We start from the raw sequence: 14117 nt of genomic DNA, 5'->3' as shown, positions 1-14117 counted from the left end.
GTGAGGGAGAAGTGTGCAGAAAATCATGATGTGTGATGTTTTAAGTCTGAAAGAACTCCATTTTTCATGTGTAAAAGGTATACAAAATGACATCTGTTTAATTTGATGTAAGTTTTTTTATTTTTTAGGTCTGCCAGGTAGAAAAACACTTTGTTCCACAAAAAGTGAAGCTCTATGGCGCCTCATAGACATGCACTTACTTTTGCGTTCATGAAAATAATTTTCTTTTTGTTTGTTTTCTTGCTTCCCCAAAAGCAGGTCTGAATGGAACTATATAAAAACTGTTGTCTTTCTTCCAGTGCGCAACTTTTTTATTAGACATTTTGTTTTGTTATTTAATATTATATATTGACTCCAAAATGCAATCAAGACTGTTAATTTCTATTTGTCCAACCAAAATTGTTGTTTTTAATTATTGTTGAAATATAATGTATGAGAAAAAGCCAGGTGAAAACTTGCTTAGTGTAGAAAATCCTTGCTCGTGTCTGTAATTGTTGAGATTTTTAAATGTTTATATGCTACAGAATCATTCACTTTACCCTAGATACATATTTGGTTTAATTTTGTCCTTTCCACAGATGTTTCCTTTCTCTTTAGTTTTTTCATTAAGCACATATTTTCTACAGAAATACGGATTGTTTGTGGGTTAAAACCTTGGAACAGCAGTATCTGTTCATATGCAGTGGAATATACAGTATGTTCTGAAGTGCTAATGATACAGCCGATGTGTAACTTCCCTTTACTGTCAGTGGAATAAGATATATTTTAATTCATAGAGATATTCATCCTCTTGGTGTCACTTTTACCTTCAAATCACTGTGGGAGGGGTTATAGTACGGATATATATATATATATATATATATATGTGTGGAGAATATATGAGATAAATATATATCTATAGATATATATATGAAAAATATATTATTTAACTAATGGATTTACTTAATGGAACACATTGACAGTCAGCCATAAACCACCTGACGTGGTGGTTTATTTCCGTAAACTTTAACCTTCCGCTTTCTCGCTCTCTGTTCACGCTGTGTGCTTGTTCATCACACCATCCTGTTGTCTTGTTTGTTCTTTTGATACTATTTACCATCCTACTGATTTTACTGTAATGAATGAAACTCAAAAACTATGATGTATCATTTTAGATTTTATGCTGTATTTGTTATATGGACAAAAAAAACATGAAAAACGAAGCAAAAACACTACAGATGTAAAGCAGAGGTTTTTTTTCCCCAGCTGTATTTTTTTACGCTGTTGCAAAAGGTTGTATTTTTCAATTTCTCTCGAACTTTAACAGTGATGCAAAACTCGGGCCAGCCCTCAGTGCCCTCCGAACACAAAGCAAATTCAGGTTACTCTTTTTACGTTTTTATCAAAGGTTTTCAAAGATGGAACTACATTCTCCTCTTTTCTCTCTGAATTGTACTACTGTTCCTCTCTATACTACATTTTAAGAATAAAACTTTGATATTGCTTTAACCTTTTTGTCCACTCATTTTCCTGTAATGAGACCTTTGCTCTTTTGATGATGACCAGAACAAACCTATTCCTCTTTGGTAAGATGAACCAAGATCAGTCTATTCAAGAACCAGAGCACCAAAGAATATCTTTTCAAAGACCCTCAAAGAGATGCAACTCAGACTATGAACCAGTTGTTGATAAAGTTTACCTTTATATTTATTTATATATATATATAGCTACAGCAGTTTTGGGGACACCAGATTAATAATGTGGACCCATCTTTTCTTAAAAGCAGCCTGACCCATTGCTTCTATTCCACGTCCTCTGAAAATAATTACTTCGTAATTACTATCAAAGCCCAGTGAATTATCTGGCTAGACTTCCCTGCTCCTGCTTACGAGAAGTACGTTTGTTGTTCTTCATGTATCACTTGGGGCGTAGGTGCACGCCAACGATTTAGCACTTGTACCTCCATGTCGTTGGGGTACTCCAGCAGTGGAAGAAGTACACAGATCCTTTGTTTAACTGGAGGTACCAGTACAGCGATGTTAAATTCAAAACCCTATTTAAATAAAAGTATATGCACCTTTTCAGTGAAATGTACTTAAAGTATCAAAAGTACTCATTCCCCTGTGACTGATATATTATTGTATATGACACTATTAGTTACTGATGGATCAGTGTGTAAGCAGCATTTCACTGTTTGACATGCGTTACGCCCAGTTAGAGTGAAATGTAGAGAAGTAGAACACGGCAGAAAATGGAAATATTCAAGTACTTCAAAACTGTACTTAAGTGTAGTACTTTAGTAAAAGTACTTAGCTACTTGCCACCATAAGGGGACTCAAAACTGAAGAGGAATCAGACGCTGAGATGTGCTGACTGTTGGTCTCTAGTGCACGTCAAGCTCCAAAACCACTGGCTCCTATATCTTCCCACAATGACACTGAAAACACCCCCCCCCCCCCCCGCCACCTGAATGTCGACTTCTGTCAAACCCCACACGTCCAGTTTGGAGCTCGGGCTTTCTGCTAAAAAAAAAAAAAAAAATTGAACTCCCGAGCCAAAACTGAGATTATCCTGGTGCCATGTTCAGGTTTTTTGATTTTGTTCTTCCTCTCTCTCTCTCAAACTTTCGAAATGTTCCCTCCCACAGCAGACACCAAACATCAGGAGTAGTGCTCCCCGCGAGGAGTTAACTGGACTTCATCTGCCAAATCTGTGTGTGAGAGCCCCGATTGGCCCCGTTAAGTGCCTGCATTGTCAACAGCAGCAGCTTGCATAGCGGCACAGGCGCAGCTCACGCTCATGCACCTGTGGTGAGGGGACAGCAATAGGGGGGGACGTGCAAGCCTGCAAATCAAGAGACAGGGACTCATTCCCGGTCAATTCATAGTGTGCTTTTAACTCTGTCGGGGGGGGGCTGGTGGTAAATAATCTTGTTCCCCTTCAACAGTCCAGATAGTCCGACCCAGGAGCGTGATTTCTGCTGACTCCCGATCAAAAGCTGATAGATGGACGCTTTGAGAGGCTGCAAATCACGCGCCGCTTCTCCCCCTCCGAGCTCAAGTGCTGCCCCCTGCTGCTGGGAGTCCGACTAAGACGTCCTTTCGGCTCTCGTGTCCCTCAGCCGACACCAGGTGGCAGTACTTCTCTTTACATTTCCTCCTTGCACGGTCAACACAGTCAACTCTGCCCCTGCACTGTCCCAGTTACTTAGTGAGACCACAGATGGAGGAATTGATTGATGCACGGATGAAATATGGGTCTACTTACACCAGGGCTGTGGTGGGTTTCCACCAGCATAATGCACGTCAACTGCTTTTGCCTGCACAACCTTGGGGGCAAGGATTACTAAAATTTCCATTTGATATGTTTTTAATGCTTGAATTCTTAAATACAAGCACTAATTTTCCCCTCAAAAATGTAAAACTTTTTTTTTCAGTTTAGGTTCAAATTTATTGGCTGGTGAAAGCGTAATATAGGCTGGAGGACAGATGCTCATACGTAGCGACAAGCAAACATAACGCAAATACTGCATAAGGGCTCGGATTAAAGGTTTGCCTTTAACACAGAGGACCCTTTGTGCTTCTTAGGTAGTCGTGTAAACACATTTGTACCATAAAATCTATGTTAACAGATTAGATATTCCCATTCCCAAGCATGCATGATAAGCAGAATTAAAACTGCATTTCGACATGCAGGGTTATCAATCGGGACCATACAGTGGTTTACACAGTCAGATTAACATATCTGATGGTTCAGTTTTCTGTGACAAGTCATCTAATGTTATCTGAACGGCTGAATGCAGCAAATTCTACCAATTTGTCTCTGAGACTGAAAAACAGAGTGAAACAAATGTAAAGAATGCATTTAAAGCAAAATCTATTGATGTGTGTTTGTCACACTGATTTTCTGTGGTACATGCTGTGCTGTAAGTCTAAACAGTGTACTCGCCTCCGTTTATTATAGTGTGTTTATTTCTTAGTGGGCATGAGCACGGCTGGGTGTTTGAGTGTATCTGTACACACACACAGAAGCAGTCATCAACCATTGGCCTTGTGGGCAGCCACACACTGCTCTATTCTTTTTCTGTGTATATGTGTGTGTTCACGTGCGTGTGTGTATGCACGAGCCTCCTTCCCATTCACAGGGCCTTTTGTGTGGGTGTCTGTCAGCGGTGTTGTCTGCTGGCAGGCCTCCATTGTGTTGAACCACTGCTCCTTATTGACACAGGGCCCCTGGCGCTTCGTGTTCCCATGGCCCCCCAACCACTGCGAACGGAAGGCTGAAACCGGAGCCCCGGACCTGGGGAGAGTTTGTTTGCACTCCCCTTTCTCTCCCCTGGTTCTCCTGGAGCTGGTGTCCACAGGGATGGGGTTGAAAGGATGGCGGCATCGTGCAAGTGGCAAGAGTGTGTGTGTGTGTGTGTGTGTGTGTGTGTGTGTGTGTGTGTGTGTGTGTGCGTGTGTGTGTGTGGTGGACTTGACATAAAAACTTAAGGTGGAATGACAGGTAATCATGTAGTCACAGCTGCAGCTGCTAAGAGGAGAACCCCAGTGCCACCCGGTGTGTAGGTATGAACTGTGTGTGTGTGTGTGTGTGTGTGTGTGTGTGTGTGTGTGTGTGTGTTGACCTCCACGGTGTATTGGTACTTTGCTGTCCTCTGTAATAGCTTGATGCTTCACAGTGAGGCACTCAGAGGTCAAAGGGAGAGCAAACATTAACGGAGAAGATTATTCTCTGATCGCTATTATCTCCTCTGTGACCTGCTGTGACCCTGCACTGGTGCCGAGACAAATCTGGTTCCCATGTGCGAAGTGTTCCCGGCAGGATGGTTTAATACTGGGCTGCACATGGTCTGCATTTACACTGCTGCTTTAAAACTTGCACCCCTACTGTGATACTGCAACAGCTTGTACAATAAAATTATTATCATTCAAGAAACATAGACAACTAAACTTTTTATGTTTGTCTTTCTGACTGATCTTTCTCATTTTTCTACCTTTAAAGGGTCGCTTCACCAACTTTACCCATGAAGGTCAGTTTATTTGTTCGTGGACAACACTACTCAGCCTGTGAAAACTGTTGTATAATGTCTTATTTTTTTGACAGACAACCCGCATAACTGTGGGCACTGATTTTTGAAATATGAGGGCATTTAATAGGCATGAAAGGTCTAGTGAAAGATATTAGATGCATTAGTATTGCACAATGGGAAATGTAGGATCCAGTGTTTTGGGAGCTTGACCCATATTAAGAAACTAAAAGTCAGGAAATCTCAGGCTCTGCTGCATCAGTCTTTACCATTCTTGTCTTTTAATCCATCTCTTGCAATACTAAATTATTGGACTACCCCTTTTTATCACAAGCAGTATTTAACCAGTTGAATGCAACGAAAAATAAGCATATTTAAGTTTTTCAACTGTTTTGGGTTTTAATTTCTTTTGTAAACATGAATTGGAATAATGCAGCTGTGTATCAAAGAAAACATTTCCATAGTATCCCGACAGTGTACAGAAAAAAATCCCTGTTGAAAATGAAAAAAAGAAAAAAGGTGATAGTGAAAAGTGTTGTTCGCTCCCACATTTAAAAAAAAATCTTGTGGAGATGAATAATAATTTGTGGAGACTTAATGGCAGATTTCTATTTTAAAAATAAAAGCAGTTCATGTCTTGGTGGTAAAAGAAAAAAGTACATCCAACCTTTGCTCTGATACAGTTTGTTGAAAAACCGTCACACTCATCGTAGGAAACGCGAAACAAGGTCCTTTACTCACTAAAATGTCAGAGCACTTCAAGAGGGAGTGGCTGAGTAGGCGGAGATGGGAAACACTGGTTGATGAAATACAACGGGTGTATGAGGGGGTGGAAATGCTCCATCCCGCTTTTCATCCGGCTGTGTGTACAATGGAGCTTGGGGTAGCAGAGAGTGTGTGTGTGTTTATGGAAGGTTGAGACCCACACACTGTTTGGCAGACCGGCTTTGCTGCGTGAACCTGGCAGGGACGCACAGATGAACACAAACACACACACACACACACACACACACACACACACACACACACACACACACACACACACACACACACACACGAGGGGAGGCATTACCATGTGAAAACGAAAGGGCAATTAAGATGTAGAGAGTTTACTGGCTTGTGGTGTGGTGGCCTCTCCTCTGTTCTTTGCTTTTCAGCCTCACTTTATTTAGAACCACCATCTCCAAGTCAAGGCCAACACCATCAATACACACACACACACACACACACACACACATTGTATATGGAAGTCTTTGTGACAGATATAAACTTGCTGCCTCAGGCGACTCTCTGGTGTCCATGGGTGACAGAAATGTGTGTTTGTGTTTTTGATCCTGTGTGTTTACAGATGGGAATCTGTGTTTATGATTATGTCTGTTAATCCAGCCACACACACAGACACACACACACACACATACAAACACAGTCATGTCGTGTTCATACTTGCTTTTTTGTTTGTGGGATCACATAGTTTTTCTTTGATGTCATATTTCCTTGTGTGTGTATGTGTGTTCCTGAGGATCTGCCTGCATCTGCTCATGGCTGTGTGTTTGTTTATAAGCATCTGTCGGTGCGTGTGTGGGAGAGCATGTGTGTGTGAGAATGTGTACACATACCATATCATCTCAGCGTGTGTCCCACTGCATCTATGGTGTCAAGAAGTGACACCATAGATGTGTACATGCATACACACCACACGTTTGTGTGTGTGTGCGTGTGCTTGTGTGTGTGTGAGTGTGTGTGTGTGTGTGTGTGTCTAAGGGAAGGTGCTTGTTCCCACAGCTCAGATCTAATTCAGCTGTAACTCAATCTCCGTGTGAGTGCCGTTCTTCCACTGCTCTCCTCTCCGTCTGGAGTGTGTGTATGAGTTTATATACGTATATGTGTGTGTGTGTGTGTGTGTGTGTGTGTGTGTGTGTGTGTGTGTGTGTGTGTGTGTGTGTGTATGTGTGTGGCAAGGGAGACATTTCCCCTCTCAGACCCCTTAGGATCATTTTACTGTGTCAACGCCAGGAGCTTGACAGCAGCAACCACATTCACACACACACACATAGACACAAACACACACATATATACAACCTGGACACCCTATACCTACCGTTGAGACATCTGGGAGGTAATCGGACACTGGTGATGTGTGTGTGCATGTTTGTTTGTGTATGTATGAGTGTGTTTGGTTTTTCCGGGGGCGGGGGGTTGAGACATGACATGATGTACGTCCCTCCAACAATTTAAGGTGCAAAGGAGGAATAAAAGGGTGTTAAACCTATCTATTTGTTATCTGTTTGCCTTTTTGTGTGTATTGATATTTGGTATATACAATTAAATGTCAATCTTTGAGATTATTTCTTTTACTGTCACATATTACCTTTTCCCATCTGATGCAACCTGGATCAAAAAAACTTGTCAGTCTGCTGTCTTACAACATGTGTATCATGTATAGTAATACTGGAATATTAAATAATGCTTTTATAGTGTCTAAACCTCTCCTGAAAAAAGAAATATATGGCTGGCAGTGACATGTAATAATCATGTCATAAGCCTCCAAATTAAGACAGGAAATTATTCATGCTGAATATTGACGAGATAGGTTAATGATTATTGATGTGGGTAGTTTTGGTTTCATGTCAGTTTTCTTTCAATATTTTTGTTGAATTTTTATATAGCATTCAACAAATGGTGCGTGCAAAATGTTTAAAGTTATATTACCGAGTCCTGAATACAAATTCATGGTGAAAAGTAAGAGTGGTGAATAGCTCAATCTGATTGATAAAGAAAGGGGAAATTATTGAAGAATTGATTGCAATTTTCATTAGAATTATTTCAGGTATCAAATATTGCAGGAAGTTGGATTTGTGAAGCAAACAAATGTGTTAATACCCTGGCAATGGTCAGAAACTACTTGTATCTGATTGGCTTGCCAGTGTCTCTTAAAATCAAAATGGGCACCTTTCAGTTAATAGTACTTAGCCACTGTTCTGAATCACTCTGCAAAAGATAAGATATTAAAACGCTGGTAACCACGACAACAATACTAATACAGTTCTACTTGCTAACTAACCTGCCAAAAGATTAAACTGACAAAAAACAAACTTTTAGAAAAATGGATGACATATTAAACATAACCTTCACTTTTTTTTTTCCTTTTGCTATTCGGCCATCACTTGAAATGACAGTTTGACTGGCACCAGTGTAGAAAATAATTGACTTGTTGCAGTAAACACCACTTCATCCAATAATTTCTTAAGTCTGTATGTTGCTGAAATCAACGAATGTTGTAAAAAACATTCCTTGAGTTCAGCAATTTAATTTATTATATTATTACAGCAGAATCTGCAGTGATAATCAGGCCTGAGTGTTATTTAATAAGGATTTTAAGATATTAAAGGAAAGAATTATGGGAAATATGCTTATTTGTTTTCTTATTGATCGTTACCACTCTCAGTAGGCTAACTATGAAGCTACAGCTACAGAAGACGGCTAACGTAGCTTAGCATGGAGACTGGAAACAGGAGGAGACAGCGACACTGGTCCTGTCCAAAGGTAACATAATTCTCCTACCAGCATGTCTAAGGCTCAGTAATTCATATTGATATCTCACTTGTTTAATTCATACAAAAGTCAGAGTGAAAAAATCACAAATCAACATTTAACGGTAGGTTATGCGCTAGACTATTTCTTTCTTTAGCTATTACTATCTTTCTGACAAAAAAAAATGTCACGAACATAACCCACTTTAAAAAAATTATTTGACAGTGATCTGTCCCTTAAAGGATCCGATATTGCCTGTTTGTATTCATCTTGTAATTTACTGCCCTCTGGTGGCCGCAGTAGGCTGTTGTCTCTGGAAGCTAGGTTGACTACCAGCTGCTGCTTTTAATAACTCCTTTTGCAAGCAAAGCTTTCACCGACCAATTTTTTCAATTTGCATATTTACAGTTAACCATGCAACATAACACCCAAGCCTTTTATTTCTGTGGCGGCTCTGCTTGCCGATCTGTAAAAGTCACCACACGCCACTGCATTTAGGTATCCTCTTTTCCCTATAATATGTGATCTTTATTTATCTTTGTTGCCATTCACTACACCAGTAATGTACAGTATTTACTCTGAAGATCCTGTTCATACTCTGCCAGAAGACATTATCTGCATAGAAAAAATACCACCTTTCATAAAGTCTGACAGCACCTGCTGCTTAATTTCAAACAATCTGTTTTAGACGTTGATTTGCACACATGCAACTGAGATTCGATAGATTTGATAGACTGAGATTCAATTCCCACCAATGACAGATTTTAGTAGTTTGGAGCTAAGGAGATGGCGATTTACACCATCAAAAGCCCTCTGAAAATCTATAAAGCAACAAAAATTCTAGCACAAATGATTGTGTGATAAAACACTGAGAAATGTCTCAAACAAATCTTTAAACTGAGATTTGAAGTGAGCACAGAAAGTTCAGAGATGAATCTGGAAACAAATCTTTAGTGTCAAACTCTCCACATGCATCATTCTGCACGGTGAAAGTTGAAAAGGCAAGTGAACTAACAATAAGCAAAACATATTTTGGAGTGGACGGGGACTTTAAAACATTACAGCCTATTAACATACATTATGTGTACAAAACATGTGTCTAGATTGTTGTTATGAAAATCAACTTGTAGAGACTGAAACTGGCTTTAATATCTATTCAGTAACAGTAAACACTGAGTTGACCTTATGTATCAGGTATGTATGTATACAGCCCAACCAATAGCCTACTAGGGCTGAGAACGATATCAGTACTTTAATCATTAAAAAAGTGATTCCAAAAAATATGACACACGCGTTTGTTTTTTTAACACACACATTCAACATAAACCAACATGATGATCACATCATTTTCACAATTAAAGAATTGTGACCAAGATATGTGCTGAGTGGGCCATTTTCTACTTCTGAGACACTATTTCAAAAGGATCTCAGACTTATTTTTAACATTTCTTCCTTCATATTAACAGGAGTCAGCAATTAGGTTCAACCACAAGCCAGTTTTTGCAGCGTTGTTCAATGGGGGAGAGCAATTTATTTATTTAGGAATGACTGTTTGTTTGTTTTAAGGTTGTATCTGAGGACAGATGTTATTTTTCCTGTTTGTAAGTAAGGACTAACAGAGTTAAAGAAGCTTAGTATGTTAATACTCTTTAGTCAAAGAAAGAGTCGTATACAGTGCACTCCGAAAGTATTCAGCCCTTCAGTTTTTTCAAATTTTGTTATGTTGCACCCTTATGCTAAAATCGTTTAAATTCATTTTTCCCCTCATCAGTCTACACCAGGGGTGGGGAAACTACGGCCTGCGGGCCACATCCGGCCCGTTGATCTTTTTATCCGGCCCGCCGCAGATTGGTACAGAATTGCCCAAATCAAATCATATCCTAATTATGACTGCATTCATTTGATCTTGTCCTCTGGCGCAGTGAGACATTGACTTGAATTTGCGGAGTCCGGGCTACTCTCTGTTATTACTCTGCTACTGCTCTGAACCCATCTGCAACAATTAGCGTGTCAAAGAAAAGAAAAGCTACCTTGGAGTACGCTCACCAACGTTACCACAGATGGATCGCCAAATCTGACAGGAAAAAACGTCAGATTGCTCAAAAGAACCCAGGAGAAGGTGAAAGAAGACAACCCTGAGCAGGAGGTAATTTTCTAACACTGCATAATCCACGAGGAAGCACTGTGTAAATCCGTATTGCAGCTTGACCACATAGTGAAGCCAGTTGTAAAACTCGTTAACTTTATTCGAGCAAAGGGTCTTCAGCATCGTTAGTTTATTAAGTTTCTTGAAGAAACTGACGCTGATCAGCAGGACTTGCTTTACCACTCCAATGTCCGCTGGTTAAGTTTGGGGAAAGTATGTCAACGAGTGCCGGAGCTCAAACAGGAGATTACCTTTGGAGCTACTTGAGAAAGCTGACGACTTTCCAGAGCTGAGTGACACAGATTGGCTTTGTGATTTAGATTTTGCTGTGGACATACTGACACACATGAATGAGCTGAACGTGAAACTACAAGGGAAAGACCAGTTTGTGCATGAAATGTACACAAACGTCAGGGCCTTCAAAACCAAGCTAGCTTTATTCTCAAAGCAAATGTCAAACAAGTCATTCGCTCATTTCCCCCACACTGGCTAAGCTGAAAGAGGCCCCTACACATGCGAAAAAATACAGGAAATCACTGTACGACCTGCACGGAGAATTCTGCCGACAGTTCTCTGATTTTGGAAAAATTGACAAGTCACTTCAGCTGGTGTCATGTCCCTTCACACAAGACCCTGAGACGACGCCACAGGAGTTGCAGTTGGAACTGATTGATCTCCAATGTCAGCAGCGTCTTAAAGGAGAAGTTCAACTCTCTTAAACTGGATGAGTTTTATACTTCATTAAGCGAAGCCAAACTTCCAAACATCCAGAAGATGGCACAGAGGATACTGGAGTTGTTTGGCTCTACGTATGTGTGATAACAGACTTTTAGTGTGATGAACACCAACAAAGCACCCCACAGATCCAAGCTGAGTGATGAACACCTCAGATCTGTTCTGAGAATTGCCACAGCAAAACTAACACCAGACTTCGATGCACTGGCAAAAAAGGGTGATCAACAACACTGTTCCCACTAAAAATGAATGTAAGTATTAACACTGTAATGCCTTTTTTATGTTTTTTTTGATATGTATGCATCTGGTACTTGCCTGGCCCGTCTGTCAAATTTTTTTAAAGTCAATGTGGCCCCTGAGCCAAAAAGTTTGCCCACCCCTGGTCTACACTCAATACTACATAAAGTTTAGTTCAGGTGCCTCCCATTTCTCTTTATAATCTTTAAGATGTTTCCACACCATGTTTGGAGTCGACATGTGGTAAATTCAATGGATTAGACATGATTTGGAAAGGCACACACCTGCCTATATGAGTTCTCAAATCTGTCAGTGCATATCAGAGCAAAAACCAAGCCATGAGGTCGTAGTAACTGCCTCCAGAGAAACTTCCAGAAGGACAACCATTTCTGGTTTCTTCCAGACATGAGAGAATTGAGGCCAAAAAGTTCAATCTTGGTTTCATCAAACCAGAGACTGTTGTTTCTCACAGTCTGAGAGTCCTTTATTTGCTTTTTTGCAAACTGTCAGTGCGGAGAGGCTTCTGTCTGGCCACTCTACCATAAAAACCAGATCGGTGGAGTGCTGCAGTGATGGTTTTCCTTCTGGCAGTTTCTCCCATCTCCACACAGTATCTCTGGAGCTCAGCCAGAGTGACTATGGAGTTCTTGGTCACCTCTCTCACCACGGTCCTTCTCCCCTGATTGCTCAGTTTGGCTGGGCAGCCAGCTCTAGGAAGAGTCCTGGTTGTTCCAAACTTCTTCCACTGAAGAACTATGGAGGCCATTTTGCTTGGGAACCTTCAATGCAACAGATTTTTTTGTAGCCTCCCCCAGATCTGTGCTTTGACACAATCCTGTCTCTGAGCTCTGCAAGTGTTCCTTCGACCTCATGGCTCAAGACCTTAGCTGGTGTATTCCTTTCCAAATCATGTCCGATCAATTTAACTTACCACAGGTTGACTCCAATCAAGTTGTAAAAATATCTCAAAGATGATAAAGAGAAATAGGAGGCACCTGAGCTAAATTTCAAGTGTCATAGCAAAGGGTCTGAATACTTATGTCAATTTGATATTTCAGTTTTTCTTTCTAAAATTTTGTTTTCACTTTGCCATTATGGGGTATTGAGTGTAGATTGGTGAGGGAAAAAATGCTTTTTTTTTTTTTTAGCGTAAGGCTGTAACATGAAAAAAATGAAGGGGTTTGAATACTTTCTGAATGCACTGTATGTGAATGTATCTTCTATGTTCTACCACGAGACTGGAGATGTGAATCAACACACATCATCAAAAAGTGGGCTGCTTTATGGCTGAATGAAAGACGTTGTTGTTGTTGTTTGAGGCCCAAAAACCTGCTATCTGCTGACCACTGATAAAGTCTAGTGACGTCTATTAAAAGGAAAGCACTCTAAGAGCATAAACAGTTTCTTTATCATGGATCCTAAGACACAGACATATACAGTTCTACGAGCAGTCACTGAAGTGAAGGGCCCTTTGGTAGATTGAGTCTTTACAACACCGATTTGTTGTATGTCTTTAGCAACGTGGGCCTGGGATGTGTAAGCAGTAATACAAGATACTGACGGGGGGCTCAGAGCAAGAAACATCGTTTCATCTCCACTTTGTCTTTATACCATCAAGAGAAAACCCATAAAAGGATGTTAAATGAAAATATAACGTCAATTTTTTTCTCATTGTGCTTTTACCATAACTTCATGAATGTTGTTAGACAGTGATGATCTAGAACACATGATGAGAATGTTCAGGGTTCCATCCTTCTAGAACTCTGACAGAATAATGAACATCTTGGTTGGAACCTGCTGCTGCAGAAAAACTTCATTTACTTTCATCAACCTGAACTGAGCACTGTCTCTGTCCCTGGTGAGAACAAATCGTCAACTGTTGGAAAACGACTGCAAATTTACATCTGCATCCAACAATTTAACTTAAGACAACATCAGAAAGTTCTAAAACTCTGAAACTATAATACAGTTTCAAGTTGAGCTTCATCTGCAAAGTTCGTCTGCTCGCTTTGTTGCCATTCAGTATCTTCACTGAGCTGAGATGGACAGACAAAGAAACAAGGTAAGATTTTCTCACTTGACCTGGAGAAACTTTTTTTCCATCACTGTGCCTCTCTAGGCCTGCCTGCTTTTCCCTAATATATAATCATATTTTCTCTAAAGTTTTGATACATTTTCATACAGTTTGTTGAGTTAATGCATCGCAATTTTAACGATATCCCAAATCCGTTAAGCCACATTGAGAAAAACAGTACTTCTAATATATTTTGATAAAAATACAAACCAAAAAGGATGATTTTATGATTGCAGTGGGGTTTTATTGCATAAAAATGTGCCATCTATGAGAAAAAATAAGAAAAATAAATTAATAATGGTTACATGTTGCTCTGTGTTGATGAGTGTTTCAAGGAGTCCTGTCCTTATGCTAAAGTAGATCCACGTGTATAAATAAGTGTACAG

Source organism: Xiphias gladius, chromosome 24 (genome assembly GCF_016859285.1).
Source record: "Xiphias gladius isolate SHS-SW01 ecotype Sanya breed wild chromosome 24, ASM1685928v1, whole genome shotgun sequence".
NCBI classification, from domain to species: domain Eukaryota; kingdom Metazoa; phylum Chordata; class Actinopteri; order Istiophoriformes; family Xiphiidae; genus Xiphias; species Xiphias gladius.
This window is presented reverse-complemented; position numbering follows the sequence as displayed.